This window comes from Ambystoma mexicanum, chromosome 5q (assembly GCF_040938575.1).
Source record: "Ambystoma mexicanum isolate Mex_15411 chromosome 5q, UKY_AmexF1_1, whole genome shotgun sequence".
Lineage (NCBI taxonomy): Eukaryota > Metazoa > Chordata > Amphibia > Caudata > Ambystomatidae > Ambystoma > Ambystoma mexicanum.
In genome coordinates, this window is record NC_090933.1 from 87,389,651 (window position 1) to 87,416,647 (window position 26,997).

Genomic DNA, 26,997 nt, shown 5'->3' on the forward strand with positions numbered 1-26,997 from the left:
CTCCCAACATTGTCACCAAATAATGGACACCTTTCATATATCAACTGAGATGCTGTGTCTTTATCCAGAGAAAGTAAAAAAAAATAAAAAAAGAAAAGGTTCTAGATACAGATTGGATGAATACTACGAGAGAGGAAGATTTAAATTAACAAAAGAAATTAGCCTAGAGTGCAAAACAAGGGGAGTATTACCGCTCTACCCAAGGCAATGCCCAGATAGACACTTCAGTGACTCCTTCATGTGATTTCGCTTTAATTTGTTACATACAGGATCAGTTCTATATATTAGAGGTCTACAAGAAAATGCAATTTGTAGATTTTGCCAAGATCCCAATGAATCCCTAGAGCATCTATCCAGCACTTCAGACTATTTGAGAAGACTACTTCAGTTGTTTTGTACTGTGTTGAACATCTGGAGAATGAGAATGTGTGGTCATATATGCTACAAGGTACACCATCAATGCTGCTTATAAGATTTGTGCAATACCTGAAAAAAGCTAATATAGAATCAAATGAATTGGCAGATCTTAAAGCAATGTTAAATCGATGTAATCATTTATGTATGTGGACCTTTTTTCATTTTTAGAATTTGTAACATTCGTTTTAGTATCGACTTTCAAACTTCTTTGTTTTTTTAAAAATGTAATGAATTCACTTTATTATCTTTGAATGTATTAGGTTTTTTTTTATTATTAAAAAAAAACGATTTTACCAACAAACAAAAAAACAACAGGTACAACCTGGGGAACATGCGACTCGTGTTTCAAATCCATTCTTCCAGGCATGCTGGTGGTTTTGACAGTATTCTATTGATTCGATTGGCCTTTTGCTTTCAGTTAAATTTGTGTTAAGTGCCTCCTGTGCCTTTTAAGTACCCTAGCTTTCTTGTGTACAAATGAGCACAGAACTGCGCGGAAAGCATGGGCACTACTTTCTGGCATCAACACAGCTCTGGTCTACGAAAATGTGTTTTAATTTCCCACCAAAACATAGGCAAGGCAGGCTGCACTCAAAAACCTGCGCCGCAGCTTGTTTGGGCGGTCGTATTTGAAGCCGAGGTGTGCGCCTCATTGTTCAGCGTGGCCGATTTTTCAGGTGACATGCGCCCAGGGCCCGCAGTCTTAAAGGAGACGTTCATGGCGAATCAAAGCGCTGCAAAGACCAGGGCGGCGGGGAGGGGCGTAGCAAGGGGAGAGAGAGAGACAAACACAGAGGGAACAAATGGAGAGCCAGTCACGAAGAGCGAGACAACGAGCGACACGGAATATTTGAGCAATAACTAAAACATGGGGACAACGTGAGATTAAGAGAAACGGGTCGGGGACAAGACGCAACAGTACACCATGCTGGGGCGCAGTTGCCACTTAAAGCTAGATTGGTTAGCACAGGCACGTCGTCTCATTTTCCAGTTAAAGCACTGTCTGCACCTTGGACAACGCATTCACAACCCCCGCCCCCGAGCCCCAACACACAGACCTACCTCATTTGGACCAAAAAGGTAAGCAAACCAGCGCCAAACTACGAATTAAAATAAGATTTACAAAAGGGCATGTGACTAAGCCATAGGCGACTAAGCAACGTGTTTAAGTGAGGTGCGCAGGAGCGCTGCACCAACAGGAACTCGATCCAAGGCCACAGGCAACACGCGGCTTGCTCATCAAGGTGTACGCGCATTGTGACATATCCTGCTACAAGTCACTCCCTGTAGCAGCAACTTCTGAAAAGAGGTTTTTTTTCTGCTCCGTGAAGTGGGATGGGCTGCGCAGCACAGAGTGACTGGCTTCCAGGACCCACCCACTTCGGACGCCGAATGTTTACACAGCGTGACTGTACCTGCATTTAATCGCCGAAGCTGGAGAGCACACCACCGAGCAAATAAGATTGCCAAGGCATGTGCCAAGAAGTAAAGCAAATATTACAACCTCAAGTCCCAGGAAAACGGAGAATTGGGACCATTTATACAGCACACAGCAAAAAACGACATGTTCGTTTGGCACTTGAATTAAATGGTACTTTGAAATGAGTCATTCTTAACACACCAGTACTTTTAGAGACCTCGGAAAGACGAAAGGCAACGTGTTCCCTACTGGGAGTCTGGCAGCCAGTTTACACACATGTGCACACACTACCGAGCTATTTATTGTACAATCCAGTGATGCAAACCGGCCTGATTCATGCAAGCATTTTATAATGGGATAGTCCTATTGGAAAATGCTCTGTGAATCAGGCCCCTAGTGTGCGATCCAACCAGCAACTCCGTGAATGGGGGAATTGTTCGCACCCACCCATAAAGATTTGCCTCTCAGAACATCAATCATTTAATCATGAACACCTGGAAAATAACCCAAGAGCGCAGCGTTTCCTATAATGTATCCTGCATAATTACTTCCTATGTACAGCACAAGCCTAACAAGCAATTTCAAAGGACTCCTGATCAGACATTCAAGTGGTTTTGTGGGCAAGTGCCTCACCCCTCCTCTTAACGACCCTTTTCAATACATAACATATGATGCATCAGTGGTCTTTACCGGATGCAAGCAAGTTAACTGAAGAAAAAAACAAAAAAATAAAAACGGATTGCTGGGTTACTTATTACATTTGGGCCCTCAAAGAAACATTACCACCAGTTAATGAAAAGGCACCAGTGCAGGTGAGCAGCAGATTTCGGAAGGTGCAGGCTTTCAGATCCATGAGGTCATGGCTGAAAGGCCTACAATTAATCTTAATCTCTGGCATCACACTGCGCAACCACCACAAACGATCGTTCTTCAGCCTGCAAAGAACATGCGAGTCACCAGGTGTGACAGGTGTGCTTAGACGTTGGTCCAGAGCCTGCTGGGTCCCAAGCGACACATCACTGAGCATGCATGAAGACGCGGAAACTGGTCTGGGTTTGCTTGCAGTCTCGAGCAGAAGGGATGCGGCCAAGCAAATCGGGCTGGACTGCCCCTTTTGCAGTCAGTGGGACCAGGCCCGAGTTGCATAGGTCTTTTTCCTTTCTGTAATGGTTTGGCAAGCTGAAGAACGATGGTTGCCTGGAGCAATGGCAAAGGTTAGGATTCATTCTAAACCTTTCAGCTACCACCTCTAGTTTTGCCAATGCTGTACTAAATTCAATGCAGGTGGGCCTCGTTTGCTTGTGGCATGCCCAATGCATTGGCTGCCAAACATCTGTCTCAAATATGCATTATTCCACTACACTGCATAGCCTGGCAGCGGATGAAAGACTGGCTTCTTCCAAGATAAGGCTGGCGGTGGGCGGCGAGGCAGGGATCGAAACAAGTGGATGCATGGCTTAGCTTCAAGCAACTTTTCAGATGGAAACGAGAGTGAGCAGGCCATCTATCATGGCACGGCCAAGTGTGAACGTTTGCTCAGAAGTGGATGGACACACTGGTACCTGGAAGCACGACCCCTTTACCCTGCCCCTCCTCCATGTCTCCCAAAGAGCAACAACACTGGGCCTTCGAGCAAGACAACTTGTTGAAAAAGGAATCCACCTTTTTAAATGCTATGGGTTGGTTTGACAAACGGAGGGTTTCTTGTGCAATCTTGCATGGTCTTCAAAATAGGTAAAATAACAAACTAAATGCCATTGTAAGCCAAGGGCTGGGTTATGTATGTGGGCATGACTCTACATACGTGTAGTGCTCTGTGGGAAGGCTACACCCAATATGATTTGTGTGATCTGGAGGGTGGGGGAGCCAAAACTGCAGATTGGGTTTTGGGAGTAGGCAAACAAGAGGTCAGGTACAGGTCTTTTGAAAGCTTTTGAAGCCAATTTAGACCCAATGTGCCATGGTTTAGTTTTACCCAGGAGTGCTCTGCCCCCCCACCCCCCCCAACTGGTCAATAACACCTGCACTTTGCTGGTCTCATCTTGGGCAAGCAGAGGGGGCTCTCAAGGAGGCCCATCTGTGTGTGGGAGGTCACAGAAAGACCATACAAATCCCCGGGATATCAGACAAAGTGTCAGCCTCACTCTTCTAGACAGCCACAAAAGCTACTTTCCATCCATGTAGTGTGAGCAACACATGTGCTCCCATGCAAAGATGATGGTACACTGGCATGGCAGGACCACAAGTACCACATGGCAGTCCGGTGAAAAGGGATCCTCTTGCGTAAGCGCTCTCGGCAGCCCCACCAGTGCTGGATGAACAAAATACTGCTGTGTGTAGACAGATGCCTTGCTGGTACTGGGGCCTTGGTGTAAGGCGTGGTGCAAGTTGTATAGCAGAGCCGAGCAATTTGTAAGCAGCCTTTAATAGGATAGCGAGTTACAGATGTACTTTAATTAAAAAAAGAAGAACTGCAGCTTCAAACACTTGGATACAAGGAGCCATTCATTGGCTTCATGCCAGCCAGTGAACCTTAAGAGTCTGCATGCAGACCGTGAAAGCGAGCATCGCTAGCTCAGAGGAGTGTTTCGACTAATGTAGTCCCTTGTTAGGGGAAGAAAATAAGAGTGTTCCAGATTTTTTGTCCTTCCGTTCCGCACACAGGAAGCGATGAAAACTGCAAATGCATTATATTTTCAATGATAGTTGAAGGAAAGGTGAAATCGTTTTCAGAGAGGAATACATATGCAACACAACCAGGGGGACTAGCTCACGAGTAAGCACTTGCCTCAGATGGGTCTAGCCCAGGCATTGCGAGTTTGAACCCGGCAGGGGCGATTCAACAATTTAAGTTATTTATCTGGGAACAATAAATCGTGCATTTATTAATAGACAATTTAATGGCACTTAACTTATTTAGGACATCACTTAGAAGGTGAAGGATTCGTCATGAAGCACTACAAAAACATGGCATTGTTATAAGAGTACTGTTGTAGGAACGAGGGGGAAGATAGCATGGGATGGCTAAAGAAGCTGCCAGGGCAGCCCTAGATTTGTATTTGAGAACAAAATGTTTTTTCAAACAGAAATGACTTAAAAAGTAGGCAATAACAGGGTATAGGCAGTCCTATGATAAGGTGCCTTTACAAAAGAGAATTGTTGGATTGGATCATTTGTAGCAGGTGGGGTAAGGGCTAAGAATAGGAACAAACCAGAGCGAGCAGAGGACATTGCAAAAATGTTAGTTTGCACTATTAGCGCCATCTGCAAGACGAAACTATTGCATTAAAGGACAGCTAGAGGGAGAAATGGCGTATGAGGAGGGACACAAAGCTTGTGGGTGTTTGGTTTTAAGTAAACAATGGCGCAATTTCTACCAATTGACAGGGTATTGCCCTAAGTAGTAATGTTCACACAAAAGATTAGGCAACACACAACTGTGTAAATGCTACTAGCAGCAAGCAGAGAACCCAAGACTAGGTCCAGTTCATAAACCCAAACCCAAAAAGATTTTTTTTACTGTGGGGTGGACTCAAGTCTATTCATGAAAGAAAAGAATAGAACAAGGTTGCTTCCACTCCACAGTAAAAAATCTTTTTGGGTTTGGGTTTATCGACTGGACCTAGTCTTGGGTTCTCTGCTTGCTGCTAGTAGCATTTACACAGTTCTGTTTGGTTGTTTGCCCACCCATTGACTGCTCATTGCCGTTCTAAGCCCTACGGCCATTCCCACACAGTTCCTGCTCCTCCCCCATCCAAAACACCTCCTCATGGGAACTCTGGGCTTGCTTTAGTCAAGCCTTAACATCAAACTGTGCCTGTGTTTTTTCAAAGCAGTCCGAGAGTGGATAACTTAATTGTAGCTGTAAAACCGATACTGGTGTGTATATAAAGTCTTACCCAGGTCTGCCTTCAGCCACTCCATTTATAAGCCCTAGTGTCCTTCACTGAAGTCCTGTTAAAAAGCAAGCATTGGCATATACATATTAGGAATTTGCCAGGCACTGCTGTTTACCAGGTGCTCGCATCATTTTGCACCCACCATCATCAATGACCAGTTAATATCACTACGGCAGCGCCTGGGAAGTACCTTTCCCATGCCTACACAAAACCCCAAACTGTTGGCATTGCCAATGCCTGTTAACACAGACCCGGGGGCCAGTTATTACAAACGATAAATGCAAAAAACTAGTAGGGGGCGTTGGCAGTAGTCTGTACAATATTGGGCATTCTGCGCTGATCATTCCTATGGTGACATGCAGCACTCCTATGGCTGTGCCGACCCGGTGACACACTGTGGAATCCCTAGTTGGTTCAGTTCAATGCACTCCCAGGGATGATTGTCCTGTGTGGTGATATTCTGGAGACAGCAACATAGTGCATATGCACTGCATGGTGCAGGATGGCTTTACGGTGGGTGAGGGCCGCTGACGAGTGGTGAATGTGTTGTGGGATGTGGGCTGATTACCTGTTAGACATGTAGTGATAGGTGTCGCCCTTACTTCATCACTATGGGATTTGGGTGTCTTGTACTGTTTCTGATGCTTATGTTCGGTGATGTGCACATCGTGCAGTAACATCAACATTGCCACCCAAGTGGAGTATGCATCCACCCCCCCATTCCCACCCAGGTGGAGTATGCACCCCCCATCCCTCATTCCCACCCAGGTGCAGTATGCACCCCCACCCCATTCCCACCCAGGTGGAGTATGCATCCACCCACCTCACAACCCCGATGCACTGCCATGGCCCAGTCAGGCAACTCACCAAGCAGCCAGGCACGTCGTCCAGCATGTCGCTCCATGATGCCTGGTAGCGTGGAGTTCCGCAAGACCATAGAGTCATGAGTTTATCCGGGATATCGGGCACAGCAATGTGCGATGATCTTGCTGGCGTCGCATACCATCTGCACATTGATGGAGTGGTATTGCTTGCGGTTGCGATACACCACCTCTATGGCATGCAGGACCACCAACTCCATGTGAGTGCAGCCGAGGGCACCTACACAATTTGGCATGCCTGCCAGTGCATGAAAGGCAACATTTTATCGAATATCTCCTGGGGAGTCCCTGGTAGGGCTATGTAGTCCCTTGTGTGCTTGAGGAGGGGATCCAGCACTTGGTTCAGAATCCGGGAAAATAAGGGTTGTGATATGCCATGCATGTGCCCCACTGTGTGCTGGTAGATGCCTGTGGCAAGGAAGTGGAGCACAGACACTACCTTCAATAGAGGGGAGATGGCGGTGCGTATTTCTATGAGGCTCACTATGTCGTCGTGTATCAGGTCCACTATGGTGGTGATGGTGTCCCGGTCAAGCAGGTACAGGTTGTGGATCTGCTCAGGGGTTAGATTGAATGGACTAGCTCTGATGCGAGGCATTGTGGGCTGCCGGGGTGGTAATGGTGGCTGCACTGGTGGGGCATGCTGGGCCCGTCTCACCCTCCTTCTCCTCCTGCGTCTCCTCTGTGGTGGCGGCTGTTGTTGTTGTTGATGTTGTGGCAATGCAAGCAAGTCCTCCAGCTCCAGTAATGCTACTACTATTGGAATCATCTTGGTGTGGGAGGGGGTGTGGTGCGTGGGTGTGCCCCTTTTGTACTGGGCCTGACTTCATAGTTGAGTTTCTCTGCATCGGTCGTCATTGGTAGCTGGATAAGCTTCGTCACATCCCTTGTTTGTGCATAGGTCATGCGTAGTCTACAATTTTCACCAATGACTTCCATCTGTGGGCATGGGTCAAGCTTGCTGGAATCGCCCAACCCGTGTCCTTTGACCATCAGCTGATGGTGGTCACCACTTGTTGGGTCACTTGTTATTTTCATAAATGATTCGATTAGCTCTACTGATAGGTATATGTAGTCTATTATAGCCGTTGAGTTGCCTCATGCCCACGTCAGTATAGTTGCATTCAAATGATCTTTGGGCTGTTCAACTTGTAAGAGGTTTTGCACGCTGATTTCTTTCTGCCACCTCTTAGCATGGGTAGATAGATCTGCATGCTCCATTCGTTCCCCAAGCTTTGTATATAAGTGGATATTTAGGTCACCGCAGATGATGATTTCATCCTGGCGGTACACTGCAATTGTTCCATCAATAGTTAGAAATACCCCATCTAGAAACGTGTTGTCGTTCAGGGTTACGGGGTCCGAGTATATGTTCATGATTGATATCAGTCGGTCAAGTTTCTTCACACTGTTGATGTGTTGGTTTTGCTGGATTTGGACTATGGTGTTTTGCGTCCATGGGTTAATGTTTTTATTGCTTATGATAGACCATTGTGGTGAGGTTTTAATCAAGGTCAAAAGTCCCGCCGAAGGTCTTCTCTGTGTTCTTTTTATAGCGGGATTCAGAAAAGTAGTGAAACCATCACAGCTTGGCGTTTCCCTCAGCCACGTTTCTTGTAGGCAAACAATGTTAATTAATTCCAATTCCTGTAATGGCTGATTGAATAGGTGACTGTTCCCTCTTGTGTTCCAAGTACATATGGACCATTAAGTTTCTTTTTCCGTTGATGGTTATGACAAGGATGTGCGTCTAGACTAGTGTTGGACGAGATTTCATCATATTCGCGGTGGAATGGGAGATGTCCGTCATCTTTGCATAAGTTGATTCATGGCTTAAATTCCCCTGTCGTCCTACTTCACAGTTCTCTATTAATGCAAAGTTAGTTTAATTCCTTCTCCAGGTTGACGCCTCCACTTTCTCTGTTGATTCTATTGGTTTACAGCTAAATTCCAAAGTTAGCAGGATTCTCCCCCCACCCCCCCCACCGAGAGTATTTTTTCCATCATACATCTGCCCCATAAACCCAGTAATGCTCTGTCTAATCGAGCATGGTCTACAAATGTGCCAAGCTTAATGTCTCTGGAGGTGATTGAATTTATCTGGGGTATTGCTTGTAATAATAAAAGGATGTTCATTCTATTCAGTTTTATCCGCTCATTCTTACGAGTTCGATTTTCTATTTGTAGGCTATGCTGGCTTCGATCAGGCATGGGATTAACAGAATCGGGGAGGTAGATATGTTCTTCAAGTTGTGGTCCCTCCTCTGTCTCAGGAAACAACCTACAGCAAGGTCTGGGGGCGGGGGCATCCACAAGATAGCACCCCACCAGAGCCTTCAAGCAGACTACTCCAATCATCAAATCACTCCACCCGGCAGAAAGGGTGGCATCAAGCACAGGGCCCGGGCGACTGCAAGGAACGCTGCACACTGCCAGTTGACCCCATAGTACGCGGCGATGCAGCAGCTGTGAAGGAACTCTCCAACGTGGACTATTACAAACTTGCAGCAGAGGGGCTTCCTGACAGATTCCAATACTATCTGTGGACCTAGCCATGGCAGGCCCCCTGACACGAATGGGAACGCTTTCCAACATGGGCTGCCATTGTCCCAGCAAGGCAAACCTGTGCCAAAGATGGGCATGGTTTAGCCCCCTTTATATGTATTGTGGCATTTGTGACACCTCCCAGGCACAGAAGATTGGTAGTCTTCCGCCGCTGACCAATCTCGTCCTATCGGAAAGGTAGAGTAGGCGAATGGGAAAAAGGAATGGCAATAGGAAAACGGAAGGTGTGGGTTGTTCAGATGAAGTCAGGAGGAGGTGGCAGATCAAGAGACCAAAAGGAGGAAGTATGGTGGACTAGAGTGTGGAAGAGAGTTTCAGAAGGTAAGGTATTGGTTAGAGAAAGTAAGTGGCACTGTGTTTTGATTGTAAGTTGGGAGTGTAAAGGTTAGAGAAAGTGCAGAGGGTGAGTGGTAGTGACAAAGTGAAAGGAGGGTAACCAAGTAAAAGGTGGGGGTAGAGGGGTTGGAGAGGAGAGGGTAGAATAGTAGTGCAATGGAGAGTAGTAATGGAGCATAGTAATAGAGTGGAGGGGAGAGCAATGGCACAGAAGGGAGAGAGTAGGAAAGAGTTACACAGTGTGGCGATAGAGTATAAAAAGACATCAGGGGGACAGAGGAGGAAGACCAAGGAGAGGCGGGTGGAGTTGGTAGGACAGTAGCAAGCAGGGTGAAACAGCAGTGACAGATGGGGAAAGGAATATCGAACATGAACGGTAGGAGCTAGATTGTGGAACCGTGTCTGCAAGGCACAAGACCTACAACCCCTTAGAACCAATTCAACTGCAGTATAGGTCTCACCTAGGAAGCCCCAGAGGGAAGTTAGATAGATGAGGTGTTTGCTTTTATGCCCTCAAAGTCAGCCAGAATGAGACACTGAGGGTAAATAAGCATTATATGCTAACCTGGGGACTATGGATGCCTGGAGAGAGGGTCTTGCTTTCTCCAAGCCAAGAGAGACCCTTTCCAAAAACTTAATAAAAAACCCTTGAACCGTCTCTGGGACTAGGTGCATTATTGAGGCCATCTGTGACACACATGGACTCTTAAGTCTAAAATTAGATTAACCAATAGGAGGGAATTATCAAGCAAAATTGGTACACGGACAGGATGAAAACATCGTTGCTTGCTAGCCCCAAGATATTTCATTTAAACACAATTAAACTAGCAGGGAAATGTAATGGGGATAAAGGGTTCAATCCACCCCACATGTGGGTAACATCAAACCCGATTACTTATCCCTGGCTGATGACCCTGTTACCCAAGACTTTATACTAAAGGGACTCAAGAGTGTCATGGACATTTTTCACAGCTTTTTCCAATCCCCATCAGTTAATCCTGTAAAAGGGGCTGGGGGAATCTTCACCAAACCAGAAACCAATCCAAATTTGGCCGATTCATAGATAATTAAAACAACATTAGGCGTCTTAAATACGGAGGGATCAAATTTGACAAATCAAAAGACTTCTGTTTAAATTATATTTTACAATTTAGAAAATAATTTTGATGTATTTCCTGGAAGCTGCTATTAAGAGGTTTGAAATAAAAATGTTATCCGTTTCGAGCTGTTGCTTAAGTTTCTTCTATCAAAACAGAATTCTGGAATTAACTAGACTGCAAAAAAAGGGCATAAAAAGACTAAACCATGGAAATCTTTACATGTGGAAGGCCTTAGATTAGACATTGGGATCACTGAATTGGATGTGAAAACAGAAGAGGTGTACATAAACTTTGTTTCAACACGAGAGTAGAACATAAGTAAATTGATGAACTGGCTCTGGGGAAAAGTTCTTATGATGCTTGCATAGTCCAATTTGAATGATCAGGGAAGAACAAGTTACTCTCTTACCTGGTAACGTTCTTTCGACGGGATGGTCCGATGGCGTATTCCATATATATGACAGTAATCACCACAGATGTGCTGCTTCGGAAAATCTTTCTGCGTCTGCGTCCTGCGTCGATGACGTCGATACGCCGCTCTCGAGGACTTCCTCCGATGGCCGACGTCACTGGATGTTATAAGTAGGACGCACGACGCCCGTAGCCTCAGTTGTAGTTTTTTCCCAGAACGTGTGGCACCAGTCTTCTGCCAGTCTGACCACACAAAGCCTTACGGAAACGTAAGCTGCAATCGCATAAGAAATTCTGTAGCGGGGAAGGCAGAGAGGGAGCGATATGTAATACGTCGTCGGACCATCCCATCGAAAGAACGTTAGCAGGTAAGAGAGTTCTTCGAGGGGATTGGGTCCTCTGACGTATTCCATATCTATGACAGACTCCCAAAGCAGTACCAATGCAAGGAGGTGGGAAAAGAATTTAGGAAAAGAAATGTAGAATGCCCAATCAAATTGCGGAGCAAAGGATCGCCTTGCCAAAGGCGGATCCTGCCCACGGATGGAATCGAGGGAGTAGTGACGTACAAAAGTATGGATCGAAGCCCAGGTGGCTGCATCACAGATGTTACGAATTGGAACACCCCTCTGTCGGGCAGTAGAGGCAGCCATACCCCTGGTAGAATGGGCCCGCAAGCCGACCGGTGAGTCCTTAGCCGCCAAGCGGTAACACTCAGAAATAGCCGGAATAATCCAGCGAGACAAAGTCTGCTTAGTCACAGCTTGTCCCAAACGCTTTCCAGCGTAACCAATGAAGAGTTGATCGTCCACTATGACCCGGGACATGCGTGAAATATAAAAGCTTAAAGCTCTCCTAGGATCGAGCCTACGGAGCCTCTCCTCTTCCTTACCAGGATGTGGAGGAGGATGAAATGCCAGAAGAACAACCTTCTGGCCTAAATGAAATTCCGACACCACCTTCGAAAGAAAGGAAGGACGAACTCTAAGGACAACCCTGTCCTTCTGAAATACAGTGAAGGGTGGCTTAACTGAAAGTGCCTGTGACCGCAACCAAAAATACAGTTTTAAGAGTTAACAGTCTCAAAGGGCATGAATGCAAAGGCTCAAACGGAGCACCCATCAGAAACTTGAGGACAAAGTTCAAATCCCAACCGGGCACCTGGAAAGGTGATGGAGGGAACATATTAGTGAGCCCTTTTAGAAACTGAGAAATTAAAGGAATTTTAAAATAAGAACACTCTTCAGACGAGCGCTTAAATATGGACAGCACCCCCAGGTAACCTTTGATGGTACCCACTTGTAGGCCCCTGTGGGCCAAAGAAAGCAAAAAAGACAGAACCCTAGGAATGTCACATGAAAAAGGATCCACATTCTTAACCCTGCACCAGTCGTAGAACTTTCGCCAACGGCAACGGTACAGGGACTTCGTTGCAGGCCTTCTGGCCGAAAGCAACACCTCCATCACGTCTTCAGGAAGGTCCCAATCCTTATACCTCAACCTTTCAGAAACCAAGCGTGAAGGCTGAAGGATCTGACCTCTGGATGGAGAACCTGACCCCCCCCTCCCGTGAGAGCAGATTGTCTCGGTAGGGAAGACGACGTGGAGGGCAGATGGACAAATCGAGAAGTTCTGGGTACCACGTCCTCCAGGCCCACGCCGGAGCAATGAGGATCATCCAGGAACCGAACCTCCGTAACCTCCGCAGCACTTGCAGAATGACGGGGTCCAGAGGAAACGCATACAGCAGTGGGAATGACCACTCCACCACGAACGCGGCTCCTAAGGCTCCTCTTGGAGGAAATTCTCACGAGCAGAACCTTTCGCACTTTCGGTTGACACTGGAGGCGAAGAGATCCACTTGAGGGGTCCCCCAAAGAGCAAAGATCTCCAGGAGAATCGGAGCCAGCTCCCACTCGTGAAAGATCGTGCTCTGCCTGCTCAGAGCGTCCGCCGTCTCGTTTTCGTCTCCGGCCAGATGAACTGCCGAGATCAAAATTTCCTGCTGTATGGCCCAGAACCAGAGCTGCATCGCCTCCCTGCACAGAGGAAGTGACCCTGCCCCCCCTTTTTGTTGAGGTAGTGCATGGGCACTGTCTTGTCCGTCAGGACATTCTTTCCTCGCACAGTCGGCAGAAAAGCCCTCAGGGCAAGCCTGATGGCCCTCAGCTCCAACAGATTGATATGGAGTCTGGACTCCGACGGAGACCAACGACTGCTGACTGTCAACTCGTTGGCATGAGCTCCCCATCCCGTGAAGGATGCGTCCATCACGATCTGTCACCTCCAGCAAGGGTAGCCAAAAAGGAGCCCCCTTCATCAGACTGCCTTCGACGGCCCACCAAAGAAGGTCCTGGGTGACCGAGGACGGCACCTGAACCGGGTCCGACATCCTGCCGGAGGACTGAGACCACTGGAGCTTGAGTGCCCATTGCAAAGATCTCATCCGCAACCTGGCCTCTGGCACCAGAAGAATGCAGGATGCCATGAGGCCGAGCAATCTCAAGAACTCGAACGCTGGGAGACCCTGGGCAAGCTGAAACTTGTGCACCATATGCTGAATGTGATGAGCCCTCACGTGGGGAGGAAAACACAGCCCCAGGGATGTGTCGAGCACTGCTCCGATGTACTGGAGCCTCTGAGTTGGCGTCAAATGGGGCTTCTTTAAGTTGAGGGAGAAGCCCAGCTTGTGGAGGGAGTGGCAGGTGACGGACAGATGATCCAGGACTTGCTCGTGAGAGCGCGCCCTGATCAACGAATCGTCCAGGTAGGGGTAGACGTCAATCCCCCCTTTCCGAGATGCGCTGCCACCACTACCATGAGCTTGGTGAAGACCCTCGGGCGGAGGTCAATCCGAACAGCAGGACCCGAAAGTGCAAGTCGCCAACCGTGAACCTCAGGCACTTTGTGCTTTGGAAGTATCGGCACATGAAAATAAGCATCCTTGAGGTCGAGAGACACCAACCAGTCCTGAAGTTGAAGGGCCTGGAGGACTTGTGAGAGAGAGAGTAACCATCTTGAACTTGTCCTTCCTGAGGAGTTTGTTCAAACCGCGCAAGTCCATGATGGGTCTCAATCCCCCGTCTTTCTTGGAAATCAAAAAATAAGGGGAATACTATCCCTTGTTCCTCTCCGCTACAGGCACCAGTTCTATGGCGCCTTTCTCCAGCAGGGATTGGATTTCCTGCGCAAGGAGCGTGTCAGGACTGGCAAAGACGAGTGTTTAGATATGCCTCTTAAACTGGGAAGGTCTAGAAACTACAATTCCCAGCATTCTCTGGGTCTGCGTGTAGTTCAACACGTGCGCGCTTGGCCAGCTGTCTGGGATTAAGGACAGCATATTAACTGGTAACGGCAGCGTGTAGGTGTGGCTTATTCCGATTCAGCGTGGAGGCAGGCAGGCCACGTGCGGAGTGGAACGATGGAGAGCAGGACTGCATGAACTATAGACGGCAGCATTTCAGAAGGAGCAGGAGAGTGCAGATAAGGATCACAGCTTTATGGTCATTGTCTGGGAAGTCCCGTGGGGCTCCCAGACCAAAGATAAGTACGGGGAAATGCACAGTGATTGCTTACATTGTTGGGAGTGATTTACAGCGGGTCGCATTTCGTCTGGGAAGTCCCGAGGGGCTCCCAGACATAAGATAAGTAGCAGCGAATGTTTTTGGAATGTTGTGCTGAGAAAACACAGTGTATGCACTCATGTACTGCTGCGTTAGGAAATCCAGGGTGTTCACTCATTTACGGTTGTGTTGGGCAAACCCAGTGTGAATCAAGCAATAGTGAATCTGCAGCTTTAATGGGTGTCTGAGTAATGAACTATTTACTGACAAAAGACTCAATATGATACATGGACATTACGTTGATCAAGTTCACCAAATCTTCACTGGTGCAGTAAGTAAACTAGTGTAGGAGGGAAATCATTTATGTTATATGTTGCTTTGTTGCCCGAAGGGCCATGTGTCTTGTTTATCATGATGGGAAGTTCTCCTAATGTTTGTTTGCATCATGTTGCTTGCTTATGTGTTTTCTTGTGAACCAACAGGGGTTAGTACACGTAGTAAGGTGTACTAGGTAGGAAGTCAGGTTATATACGTGGTCAATGTTACATGCTGGACACAGTAGGGTTCTTTCCTGGTGTTTCCCCTGTCCCATCCAAAGTAGGAGTTCCTTACCCTTTTTCCGGTGTTCCTAAATTCCCCATCCTATCCACAACCTCTCCCTAACCCCTCTTCCCCCCATTGGCTGCCACGTGGCGACCTGTTTTATATATCAGGCATCTGTGCTAACCACGGTGGGAGGGTCGAGTTCATTCGGCTTCCGTGGTTCGGGGGAAGAGTGTCGATCTCTCTTCCTTTCCTGTAAAGTGTGATTGTGACAGAGCGGATCCGGACTCTGCAAAGAGAGATTCCCCGGTGGATTGTTGTGAGGCCTCTGCCGGAAAGGAAGACAGTAGCCGTGGGCTATGATCTCCAGAACCCACACATCTGAAGTAATGGCACGCCACTCTACAAGATGCTGCGCCAGCCTTCCCCCAACCGGCGAACCACGGGACATGGCCTCATGACTGAGCTGAAGCGGCTGTGGCGTTACCTGAGGGCAAAGTGGCAACTGCCTGAGCGGCCTTGGCACCTCGAGTACCTCGTTTTCAACGTCTGGCACTCCTACAGTGGCCCCTTTGACTGGCAGCTCCTCTCGCTTTACCAAAGGATGAGTAATAACTAAAGGATCCTCCCCTCCATTGCTGTCCCCTAGGACGAAAAGGCGGAGGTTGGCGAACTGCAGCACCCAACGACTTCGCTGCAGCTTTGGAGGTCTGCAACTTCAAGGCTCTCGGCAGCCTTGCTGCCAAAAAGATGTTCACCGTCAAAGGGCATGTTGATGAGCCGGGCCTGCACATCAGGAGCAAACCCCGACTTCCGCAACCACGCAAACCTGCGTATTACAGTGCTCGCCGCCATGGACCAGCTGACGCAATCTGCCATGTCCAAACCCGACTGAACAGCCTCACACATGGCATCCTTGCCATCCTGGACCATAGCAAGGAAACCATCCCATTCGTCCCTTCGGGAATATGTTCACCCGCTAAGGAAACACAGTTCCACAGAGTGTGCGTGGAACGAGACAAGGCACATACGCAGTTGGCCGCCTGAAGCGCCATACCCCCTGAAGAAAACACTTTCTTCGCCCAACCATCAAAATGCTTGTCGTCCCTATCAGGAGGGATGGTAGGATATGACGCCTGCTTTGCTGGGGCTGTAGCCGCCTGCACCACCAAACTATCCGGAGTGGGGTGCTTGGTCAAGTAGCAGGGGTCGCTACTGGCTGGATGGTATTTTTGCGGCAAAGTCTTGCCCACTGCCGGGAGACTCTCCGGAGCAGTCCAAGCGCTGCCACCCTCCTCTGTAGAGCCATATGGAACGGCAGTAGTTAGTGGACCTTGGTCGAGGATATCCGTGAGGTCAACCTGAAGAAAATCCCCTGGGGGAGCAGACCACCCCAAGTACTCGGTAACCCTAGATATAAGGCACCGGTACGAGGAGTCGGCATGAGTGCCAGGCTCAGGTCTACAAAACTCCACCTCCGGAGAGTTGTCCAGACCAATGGCGTTGTGCAGGGACTGACGCAGGTCCTCAATTTGGCTATGGCCCGAGAGAATCTCATCTGGCACCGTATCAGGAACCATGCCATAATCAGAGCCCTCATCCACCTCTGAAATGTACTCAAGATGGCGGTAAGAGGGCACAGAATGGGGAACAAAGCCATGCTGTTCCGCTCACCTGGCTCCCACAGGGGCATCGGTCGGACCCGGACAGCTGCGGTCTCCACCCACGTGATGCGTAGTGCAGCGATGACTGACTGGATCTGCCCTCCTAATCTTGTCTGCTTAACCCGTAGAAATATTCTCCTGCAAGTGGAGAGATGGATTTAGCCACTTGTGAATTCAAGTGATGGCACCCCCACAGTCCTCCCCAACTAATCACCTCCGAAATGCCCTCACAGCAATCTCACCTTATATTCTTGAAAGATGAGCTCTCCATCCTGCGTGGATTTGCAGGGGCGCGTCGATTCCAGTTACTTCACTGGTTTGAAGGCTCGGGAGAGTTCCGGAAAGTATTGACTCCGAGGTTCCTGGTGAGGACAAGTAAGTATTAAGTTCATAGAGTTCAATATGTCCGATGTTCACTCTTGTTCCCCCCTTCCTTTCTGGTCTTGCAGCTGGCTCGTGAAGAGATGCTCTTGTGGCAGCTGGTGGCGCTCAGGTAAGAGTCTGTATTACCCGGCGCTGTCCGGTAAATGTTGCACGTGGAAAACGTGTTGTTTTGTCTCTCTTTATAGATGCGGCACGTGAAAATATGGAGAGTCACAAAAGGATGCCTCCGGTGGTAAATCAGGTAAGTCTATAGTGGTAAGAATTATATTTGTTGGTTCCCTCGGCTAACCTTGTGGTTTTCTTTTGTCTCCTAGGTGCCGAAGTTCAGCGAAGAAAGGATGGAGGCAGCGCCGACCCAAAGGATGCTGTGAAGACTGGTGAGTATGGCGCAGCGCTGCAGTTGGAGGTGCGGCACGTGCAGAAATGATGTTCTTTATAGGTCCAGAGACGAGATGGATCAGAATCAGGTGTGGAATAGAAATAAGTTCATTTTCTAACCTTGTCCCTTTCTTTCCTCTTTGTTTTAGGAGCTTCGGATTCGAGGCGGGCGTGGCAGAAGACTGGATGCAGGCTGCAGGCACGGTGAGCGTTACGCTGCTAGATGCAGAATAACGCGAAGCGTGTGTTGCTGGTCGGGCGTGGTTTAAATAGCCTCAAAAGTAGTCCCAGGTAAGAAGTCCCTTGAACCACACCAGAGTAAAACATAGTCCCTGTAGAAAAATAGTCCCTTTCAGGCTTCATGTTGGATTGGAGTCATTTGCAGCATGGTCTGCCTGAGGTAAGTAATGACTATGAGCCTGGCGCCTTAGGCGCCAGGACTGAACCCAGATAGCCCCTAGCCGGGGCTGCTGAGGTTTTACTAAATTTGAAGGACTCAAGTTCAACAAAGAAGAAGAACTCCTAGTGACCATGGACATAGTCAGCCTGTACACAAGCATTCCCCAAGAAGCAGCGGTCGAGTGCATTAGGCATCACTTGACCCATCACATGAATCAAAGAAGAGTACCTATCAACTTTATAGTTGAACTCTTAGAACTGGCACTGACCAACAACTTTTTCCAATTTGATGACAACTTCTACCTCCAAATAAAAGGCACAGCGATGGGAGCAGCATTTGCCCCCAGCCTAGCAGTCATCTTCATGGCAGAATTTGAACATGCATATGTCATCAGCACATCCAACCCGTTCCACGACAAAATTGCCTCATGGCACCGATATATTGACGACGTGATCCTAATATGGAAGGACAACGAAGCGAATCTGAATGCATTTTTCAACTGGCTTAACACCAAATCCCAAAACATTCAATTCACCATACAAAGCAATAATACATCGATCAACTTCCTAGACCTCTGCATTATGGATAAGAATGGAACATTGATATGCGACCTCTTCACCAAAAAAACAGATCGCAACACTCTGTTACACTATAACAGTCACCATCCTAAAAACTTACGGGATAACCTCCCATATGGGCAGTTTCTAAGACTACGCCGCAATTGTACAGAACCAGAACAATACAAGAAACATGCTAAAAACTTAGAAGAAAAACTGATGGACAGAGGATACCCTAAGAAACTCATTAGAAAGACCATGAAAAGAGCGAAGTACACGCCCAGAGAAAACTTGCTAACACCCAAAGTAGCCAATACACAACAAGACGACATCTTAACCTTTGTCTCGACCTTTAACTCTGATACCACCAAAATCAAAGGCATTCTGAAAAAATTCTGGCCGCTGGTACAACTAAGCTTACCGGAAGAAAAAATACCAAGAATGGCACTAAAGAGATCAAAGAACTTTAGAGACATCCTGACACATGCCAGACTAGAGAACAAGAACCAAAGATCCACCATTTGGAGCATGCGGGAAATAAAAGGTCATCACCCATGTGGCTCATGCACGGTTTGCCGGTTCACAAAGAAAATGAACCACTTCAAAATAGAAGACAAAGAATGGCAACTTAGAAAATTCACGAACTGTAAAACTGCAAACGTAATCTATATTATAGAGTGCCCCTGCGGTCTACGGTATGTGGGCCAAACTACCCGGCAGGTCCACAAAAGAATTGGAGAACACCGCTCACGTATCAGATGTAAATCTATAACATCCCCCCTGGTCCAACACTATATTGAAAATCACCATGGACCAGATGACATTCTGTGGTGGGTTATTGATTTAGTACCCAACACGAGTAATGTCACCAACTCCCTGAATCACAAAGAAGCTTGGTGGATTTTTAAGCTGAAAAGTATTTCTACAGGACTCAACGAGGCGGAACCAACCAGATATCGCCATTTATAAGCATCTGCCCCTGTCGGATCCATAACTATCATGTTTACCACCAACTAATATACCCTATAGGTATACGTTGGTATCCACATAATATGCCAACCGACAGAATTACTTTCCCTTATGTATACAGGCTATAATCATAAGATTCTTTTACTCTTCACACTCCCCGCATCACTACCCTCCCAGCACACCCACATGTTGGTATGCCTCCAATTTTCAAGCCGGCAACCCCCATACCCAACCCCCCCCCCCCTTTTTCTTTTTAGGACTCCCACACTGATTTTATGCACCAACTGCCTTGGACATATCTTTAGTACACATATGCAAGGGTTCGGCAGTTCACAATACTGCTGTAGATAACATCGTCATTTCGCCTTATAACGAAACCCAGCAGTTGCGCAGATGCGTTTCCAGTACAACACTATACGCTGCGCGCATGCGCTCTGCCACACGATCGAGAGAACTTAGCTCTTTGCACTCGGCAGCGTTACCGCCTTTGTCGTTTGCGAACAGTGCCGGCAAATACTCCAGGCTACCGCTTCACTAGACGAGAGGAGCCCAGCGCTCGACTGCCTCTGCGCTGCAACGTTGAACATAATTCGGGTAAAGCAGCCCTCCTTCCTTTCCCCATATATAGTGAGGCAGTCCGCGATTGTTTACATCATTGACCAGGCACTCCTGCCCTCTCCTTCTTTCTCTCTTTATTTACGCTTCTGTAGAAATACCTTTCGAAGCCAGCCCGCAAGAATCGGATACTGCTTCTGCAGTTCTGCTCCCTCTACACCTCCCCGGGGGAACGTACCAAGACCCCATTACGTTTAGGTGAGAGTTTGTAATCCTCAACATTACATGCCTACTGACCTGTTATACACATAACAATATTCCAGCCCCCCTGCACCCTGAACATCATTTGCGCATTTATACGCCCTGGTCCTATTTAAGATACAGACCCCCAAGGCCAATATTGTGCTTTGCCCATGTGTGTGATTTGGCTAACTTAGCCCATGATGCCCCACAATCAAGGTTGTTTTAAATGTCATGTTATGTAAACTTTTTAATTCCAAGCACTAATAGAGTCCCCTGGATTTCTTTCCAGGGAGACCTATACCAGGCCCAAGAAGAAGGCTTTTTTGCCGAAACGTCCAAGGACCAGCTTCCTGTCCATCTCCTGCTAAGTCCTTATAAACTGTCTTCAAACAACTTATGATTCAACTCAGGACGTCGACCACGTGTTAGGTCACCCCAAGCCTGGCTTACAGAAAACCAATAGCTCTTTGCACTGTTTAGAACATTGGTTGTAATATGTCTACTTAAGTTAAACTTTACTATCACTTGTCACTAATAGGTGGTGGTCACTATTTAAATTCCAAAGCACTAAAATGGAACTAAACTTGTTTAAAAAAAACTTCATTGAATTTACAATTTTAATGTAAAGTTTAAAAAAACTAAATATTTTTGAAGACCAATCCCTTCATGTTGAAATGCATAAACTAATAAATACAACTCTACTCTATGTGAAAATGTGAATCTTTAGTATATTTGTGTCTAGGGTTCACTTTTACTACACATGATTGAATACGTGTGACATGACTTAATAACTTAAGGTGTACTATAAAAAAAGAGTACCCCCCCTCAAATCTAGTTGTCAGAGCGAACCCACTTGTGCATGAGGTTTTACTAAATGTCTAGATGCCTGCTCCCGGGTTTGATGGGCTTGGTCCGGATGCCTGGGGGTAGGCATCATGACACATGCTTCACCTTGGCCAGAGCCTTTCTAGGGGGTTCCACTGTGCCCTGGGGCACCCTGGTCGAAACAGCCTCGAAAGGCGGCGAGTAAATTGGCGTTGACGCCGAACGCGGCGCCGACAGCGTCGACACAGGCCTCGAGGCCGGAGCCCTGAGCGGGTTCTTCGACAGCCTGGGCGCCGACGAGTTCTTCGGAGGCGGAGCCTCGAAAAAGTCCATCGACGACCTCGGCGCCACAGGCGTCGACGTCTTCCTCGAAGACGTCACAGGCACACACGGTCTCGAGCGCGTCGAGGACCGGGACCTGTAACGGGCATGACGAGAACGACTCCCCTTGTCCGAACGGAACCTTTCCCGCGAATCGTGCCGACCACCCGAGCCTGAAGGCGTACGAGCGGTGTCTCTCGACCGACCCCACTCGGAGGCACGGACGGACCAGTGCCCTGTGATTCAAGAATCGCTAGCATTTTCTTACCGAAGAAAGCCCATTCCTCTGGCGTCGCATGCTTGGTAGGATAAACGACCTGCCGACAGTGGAGTCCTCGGATGAGGACGGGGAAGGCGACCGATGACGGCGCTGGGACCTACTCCGGGACCGAGACCCACTGGACTTCCAACGACGATGCGGAGAGTCGCCCCTCGAATCGTCCGTCGAACGCCCCGCAGACCTCGACTTCCGTGGCTTGGACACCTTACCTACCGACAGTTTCTTCTTGCGCTCCCGCAAGGCTTTGGACGTAAGCGACTGGCAGTCGACACAATCATCTGTGTCATGGGCCTCCCCGAGGCACCAGAGGCAGGCGTCGTGCGAGTCCGTCACCGACATCTCGGACCCACAGTCCCTGCACTTCTTAAAGCCCGACGCGGGGTGGAAGACGAGGTAGACATCACAAAGGATAACTTCACAAACAAACAGGTTTGAAGAACCAATAAAGAACAGAAACTCCAAAGAGTCGAGGCGCGCCGAGAACTCCAAAGCGAACACATTTGTGGAAAAAAACGGAACTGTGGCTACGGGCGTCGTGCGTCCTACTTATAACATCCAGTGACATCAGCCGTCGGAGGAGGTCCTCGAGGGCGGCGTATCGACGCAGGACGCAGAAAGATTTTCCGAAGCAGCACAGCTGTGGTGATTACGGTCATAGATATGGAATACGTCGGAGGACCCAATCCCCTCGAATTATGCTTACCCTAGAACAGGCAACAAAGGAAAAGGAAATCAAACAAGGTCATCCAATATCATCTAAATTAAAAGTTCGATAAAATTATAATTCATGGAACATCAGTAGTAACTGTTTGAAGGAACTAGCCACCCTATACTTAAGGTGAAACCTAGTACACAGTTCTACTGCTAATATCTTTTGATTCACTGGACGGATAAGGATAACATTTTCCCAAAATAAAGTTAATCACGGCCTCCTTCTCCCCCTCCCCACTACCCTACCGCAACTGGAAATGTTGTCAGGGATTAGTTAAACATTAAAGTTACTAAGGAAAAAAACGGCTGTTTTCCGGCCTACCCACATTCATTTTCCCATAGAGAAAAAATGCAATTTGTGAACAGTCGTACGGAGAACACTGCTGGTCGGATTTGGATTAAATAAGAACTTGTACACAAAGCAATGACTGCTTCTTTGATTGGTTTGGGAAAAATACGTCCAGTAGTTTTTAAAATATCCAGTGAAAGGGGTTGCCCCTGCTCAAAAAACGTCTATTTATGTTCTATGGTGCTTTGCAGCAGAGGGACTTTTCAGAAATGAAAAGTTGCCATTTTTCTTTGTTCAATGCGAGGGATTCCCACGATAATACTGGGGGAAGCTGAAAACAAAAAGAGCTAAAATGTTTTTGGGAGGAGGAAAAGGGATGCAGTTACAGGTAGATCATTTTCGCCTTATAGGGAGAATCTCGCGAAATTACAACGGTAAGACCACCAGAGGTGCTTGGAAAAGAAACTGCATCACACGAACTGGAGACCGATAGGGGGTAATGGGAGAGGGTTGGGAAATGACAGCAATTCAGCAGAGTTTGGAGACCAAGACAAGTGGAGGGGGCACATGGTGAGTGCCTGCGAGCACGGGGAAGACTTTAATTTCCATGTTGTTCCGCTTATCCGTGGAATACCAGGGGATTATCGCTGCAATTGTCGCTGGTCGCCAATTGGGGGAATCTGCACTACTGCAGGAATAGGGTGTGAAACTTTTTTCTTCTTTTTCTTTTACACCTGCAAAGACCACAAATAGCAGGAAGAGGGGCAATGGGTCATTGAGAAGAACATATTGGTGTCATTTGAAGGCTATGGCTAGTGGGCCGCGAACAAACCTATTGGTGCAACAATTCAGGAGACTTCTCAGTGGGCATCAAATTCTGCATGCAGGATAAATAAAATGCAGGATAAATCCACGTCATCAGTACTTTAACATTGCAAATGTAAGTTCATCAATCTTTGACAAGGGCCTCTACACAGATCTCTCTGGTGTCAACACCAACCGATGCAGATCTCAAGGATGACTGATTACTGGTCAGCGGAACTACATCTCAATGTATGTTAAGCCCTGTTCTAGTCCCTCAGAAATGATGAATGACTGCAAGGATCTCCCTTCTTCAAGTGGTTGTTGTGAGATTCCTAAAGCTAGACTGGAGCAGCCACTCTGGTCCCAACTGGCAACAAGCCTTTCAATACAAGCCTTTCAATAGGGATTTAGATGTAGAATCGCATCATTTTTCGTGCTATATTTTATATTGTGGGCTATGAAAGCATTAATGGCTTACCCGCAGTTTAATTCCTAACCAGGACATAGTTTACGCAAAACCTCATTCGTGTCATCTTGCACTCTGCAGAGAAGCATCAGTACTATGGCAATGGTAGGCATCTCAAAGAATCTTCACAAGAAACTGAACAGATCAGTTGAGTCAGAAGACCAAGTGAAACCACCAACGCAATAGTCAGCATCCGATTTATGGTGTATGTTCAGAGGTTATTTGCAATCACATGCAAACAAGGTCACGTCTGATGAATTAGGCAGGTAATGGCTGTAGGGTCATCACCATGATTACAGTTCAGAAGAACTCTACCTTGGTAGCCTCTTTTTGGCAATGTGAAAACTTGATGTCAGGCGTGCAACTCCCTTATTTTTTAGGTTGAGATTTATCAGCCAAAGCAAGAGCAGCTTTACAGGAAGGATCAGTGCCTATTCTAGAGCAAAGCTCCTTGACCGTATCTGCTACAATTTGCCCGTCAATCACTACACACGGGTTCCCTTTGATACAAGCAGCATAAGGTCTCTTCAGCGAAAACCAACCAAAGCTGCCCACACAGCTAAAATAATTCAACGGGGTAAAAGAAAAATGTGGTAGCCACCAAGGTCTAGCTGATAACCAATACAACTTAAGCAACCTAACGAAATGAAGTTGCACATCGAGAACAAACCTGTGTAATTAATAGAGTTAACGGAAGACCAATTCTATGGCAGAGCGCCTAAAACAATAAGGCATTCAAGCAAATGAGATACACTGAGCCCAAAGTTTCACTTCAGTCGACAAGACACTTTTTTTTAAACTGGTCAGGGAATGCCATTTTCTTAATTGTGTGCAGGCCATGGATAGTGTGAACACATTTGCGGGTTCACTGTATGAAACAGTCCATTATAAAAAGCATAGTTTGTGTCTTACCTTAAAAACAAATTGAAAACTACGTTGTGATGAGTTACAGGGTTTTATGCAGCGTTGTCATTTTCATGGTCTCTTCGCACTTTGACACCTGGAAGGAAAATGGTTTGGGTACGGTTAGCAGGAGCAGAGAGCCAGTGGCAGATAGTTTGAATGTTTATTTGTGCCGATCGGAAGGAACTTGGCTGCGTGTGTGCGGGTAATCTAAGGGATTTTGTTAAGCATTTTTGAGACATGGCCTGAATGTACCCGGAGGTGGATACAAATGTTGCATTTACAAACGCCTATTGTGGTATGTTTGAGCATTAAGTGGGGTGGTGTTCTGTGGGCTTATGTCTCTGAATGTGGACTCGCATTGGTTTGAGCAAGTTAAGCTGGTACGATTGCACAGCAAGTAGAGCGCTCGCTTGGACATCTGTGCAGAGCCTGCTGACGCAGGTTCGAATCCTGGCAAGGCCAAACTCGGCCCAGTCGTGGGCATTTTAGTTACCGAATTACAGCCATTGGACAGGAAGGAGCAAATGGAGTGCGTGATGCTACAGGCCATTTTGCAGTACAACTATTAGGAACACTACATACTTTGCAGCAATTGGAGGATACACAGTTCAGTGAGGAGCAAAGTATTGAAAGGCACAGCCCAGGGACCAAACATTGTTCGGGAGAAAAGTATTGCATGGTGCATTGGGAGGCACGAACATTTATTGAGCAGCAAATTAGGGTCGGACGTTTAATGAGTTTCGAGACCATAAGTGTGGTCTGAAACAAAAGCGGATAAAAGGTGTGTTTTTGAAGGCGAACCGACACGAATCCCAAAGAACGGATTGTTTTCGCAAATGCAGTCGGCTCACCGAACATCCGTCATGGGATTTTGAAATTCGTTAACAGACTAATTAAATGACTGCCTAAGGCACGCTGTTCACCATTCTAGTGGTCTTTCATTTTTTTTCCCCAGCGACTGCGTGCGCTCATATTCAAAGACCGGTGTTTTTTTACATTGACTTAAAACAGCTAGAGATTGCAAGGTATTATGTATGTCTTTATAGAATAAAGTTAAAAAAAACGATTAAGCACTTCACCCCAGCTCTTGACATTTGTAAACTTCCAGTTACTTTGTCAGCATAGATTCGCTGGCAACCAAGCATAAAATGCTGAGCTGGGCACAAAAATCATGGAAACCGGTTGGTACTCATTTCGAAATTCTTCCTTAATAGACATTCCTGACGCTGTTCTTGCACCATCATTGCTCTTCATATAACTTTGCTGTTAATAAAAAGATATAATATTTGCTACTCCCTACTGTTTTGATTTTAAAACTGGAAGGCGTTCCTCAGGGCCTGGGGATTTCCAGCCAACACTCAAAAGGGACAACTTCACCAAAGGTGTCAGGATGGAGCCATAAGCCTCTCATCCTAGTTTCTCTGCTTTTGGAAAACTTCTCCCAAAGAACAAACCAATACTAAAGTGGTCAGGGTGACTTACTAAAAAGGGATGCCAAGACCCACCAATGGACCAATGGTCCTTTCGAACACTGTCTAAGGGATGTGGTGCACATTCGTTCCTTGGCTCAAATCCATAGCCTCAGCCAGGATCGTAGTGTCCTGCCTACTTCCAGGCAATCCAGAGGGTATAAACCTCAGTTTACTTCCTGACAAACCCTGTGCCCTGCCTACTTCCAGGCAATCCAGAGGATATAAACCCCAGCTTACTTCCTGACAAATCCTAATGGATATAGTGCAAGACTTGCTTTGTGGCCCACATTCCAACAAGTACTTCTCTCCCCCTTGCATTAGGTTATAACTTATGGGTCTGGTTCAGATTTTCATCCTCTAGCTGCGATCCTCACCTGGACCAGTTTGAAGAAGCTTTTAACACTTCTACCAGTTAGTATTTCCTGCACCCTTTGCCTAGGTTATTACCTCGACACTCATACCGACAAGTATTTCTTGCCCATTCCCAGAGGCCTTTCATTAGGCTTTGATAGTCTTAGCCAACAGCCAGGAGTCACCCTCCTGGGAGACGGACTTCAACCCTTCCTAGAGTTTTGGTTTGTCTGTGGTTTCCAAAGGGCTGAGACATAGGCCTCATTAGGCTCGAAGGATCATAGTGG

General features: G+C 47.2%; 1 protein-coding gene across 6 annotated transcripts in view; it reads right to left on the bottom strand.

The window, feature by feature from the left end:
* Nucleotides 1–26,997, bottom strand: part of PTPN3 (protein tyrosine phosphatase non-receptor type 3) — a 2,254,194-nt gene that overhangs the window by 2,004,723 nt on the left and 222,474 nt on the right. For 2 of the 6 annotated variants that reach the window (XM_069620561.1, XM_069620558.1), the window contains one exon: nucleotides 24,894–24,981. The exons of 3 other annotated variants lie outside the window; for them this stretch is intronic. The gene's annotated coding sequence lies outside the window, so the exon portion shown is untranslated. Of the gene's footprint in view, nucleotides 1–1,479; nucleotides 1,616–24,893; nucleotides 24,982–26,997 lie in introns of those variants that run through there. One more of the 6 variants, XM_069620562.1, reaches the window with a different exon arrangement.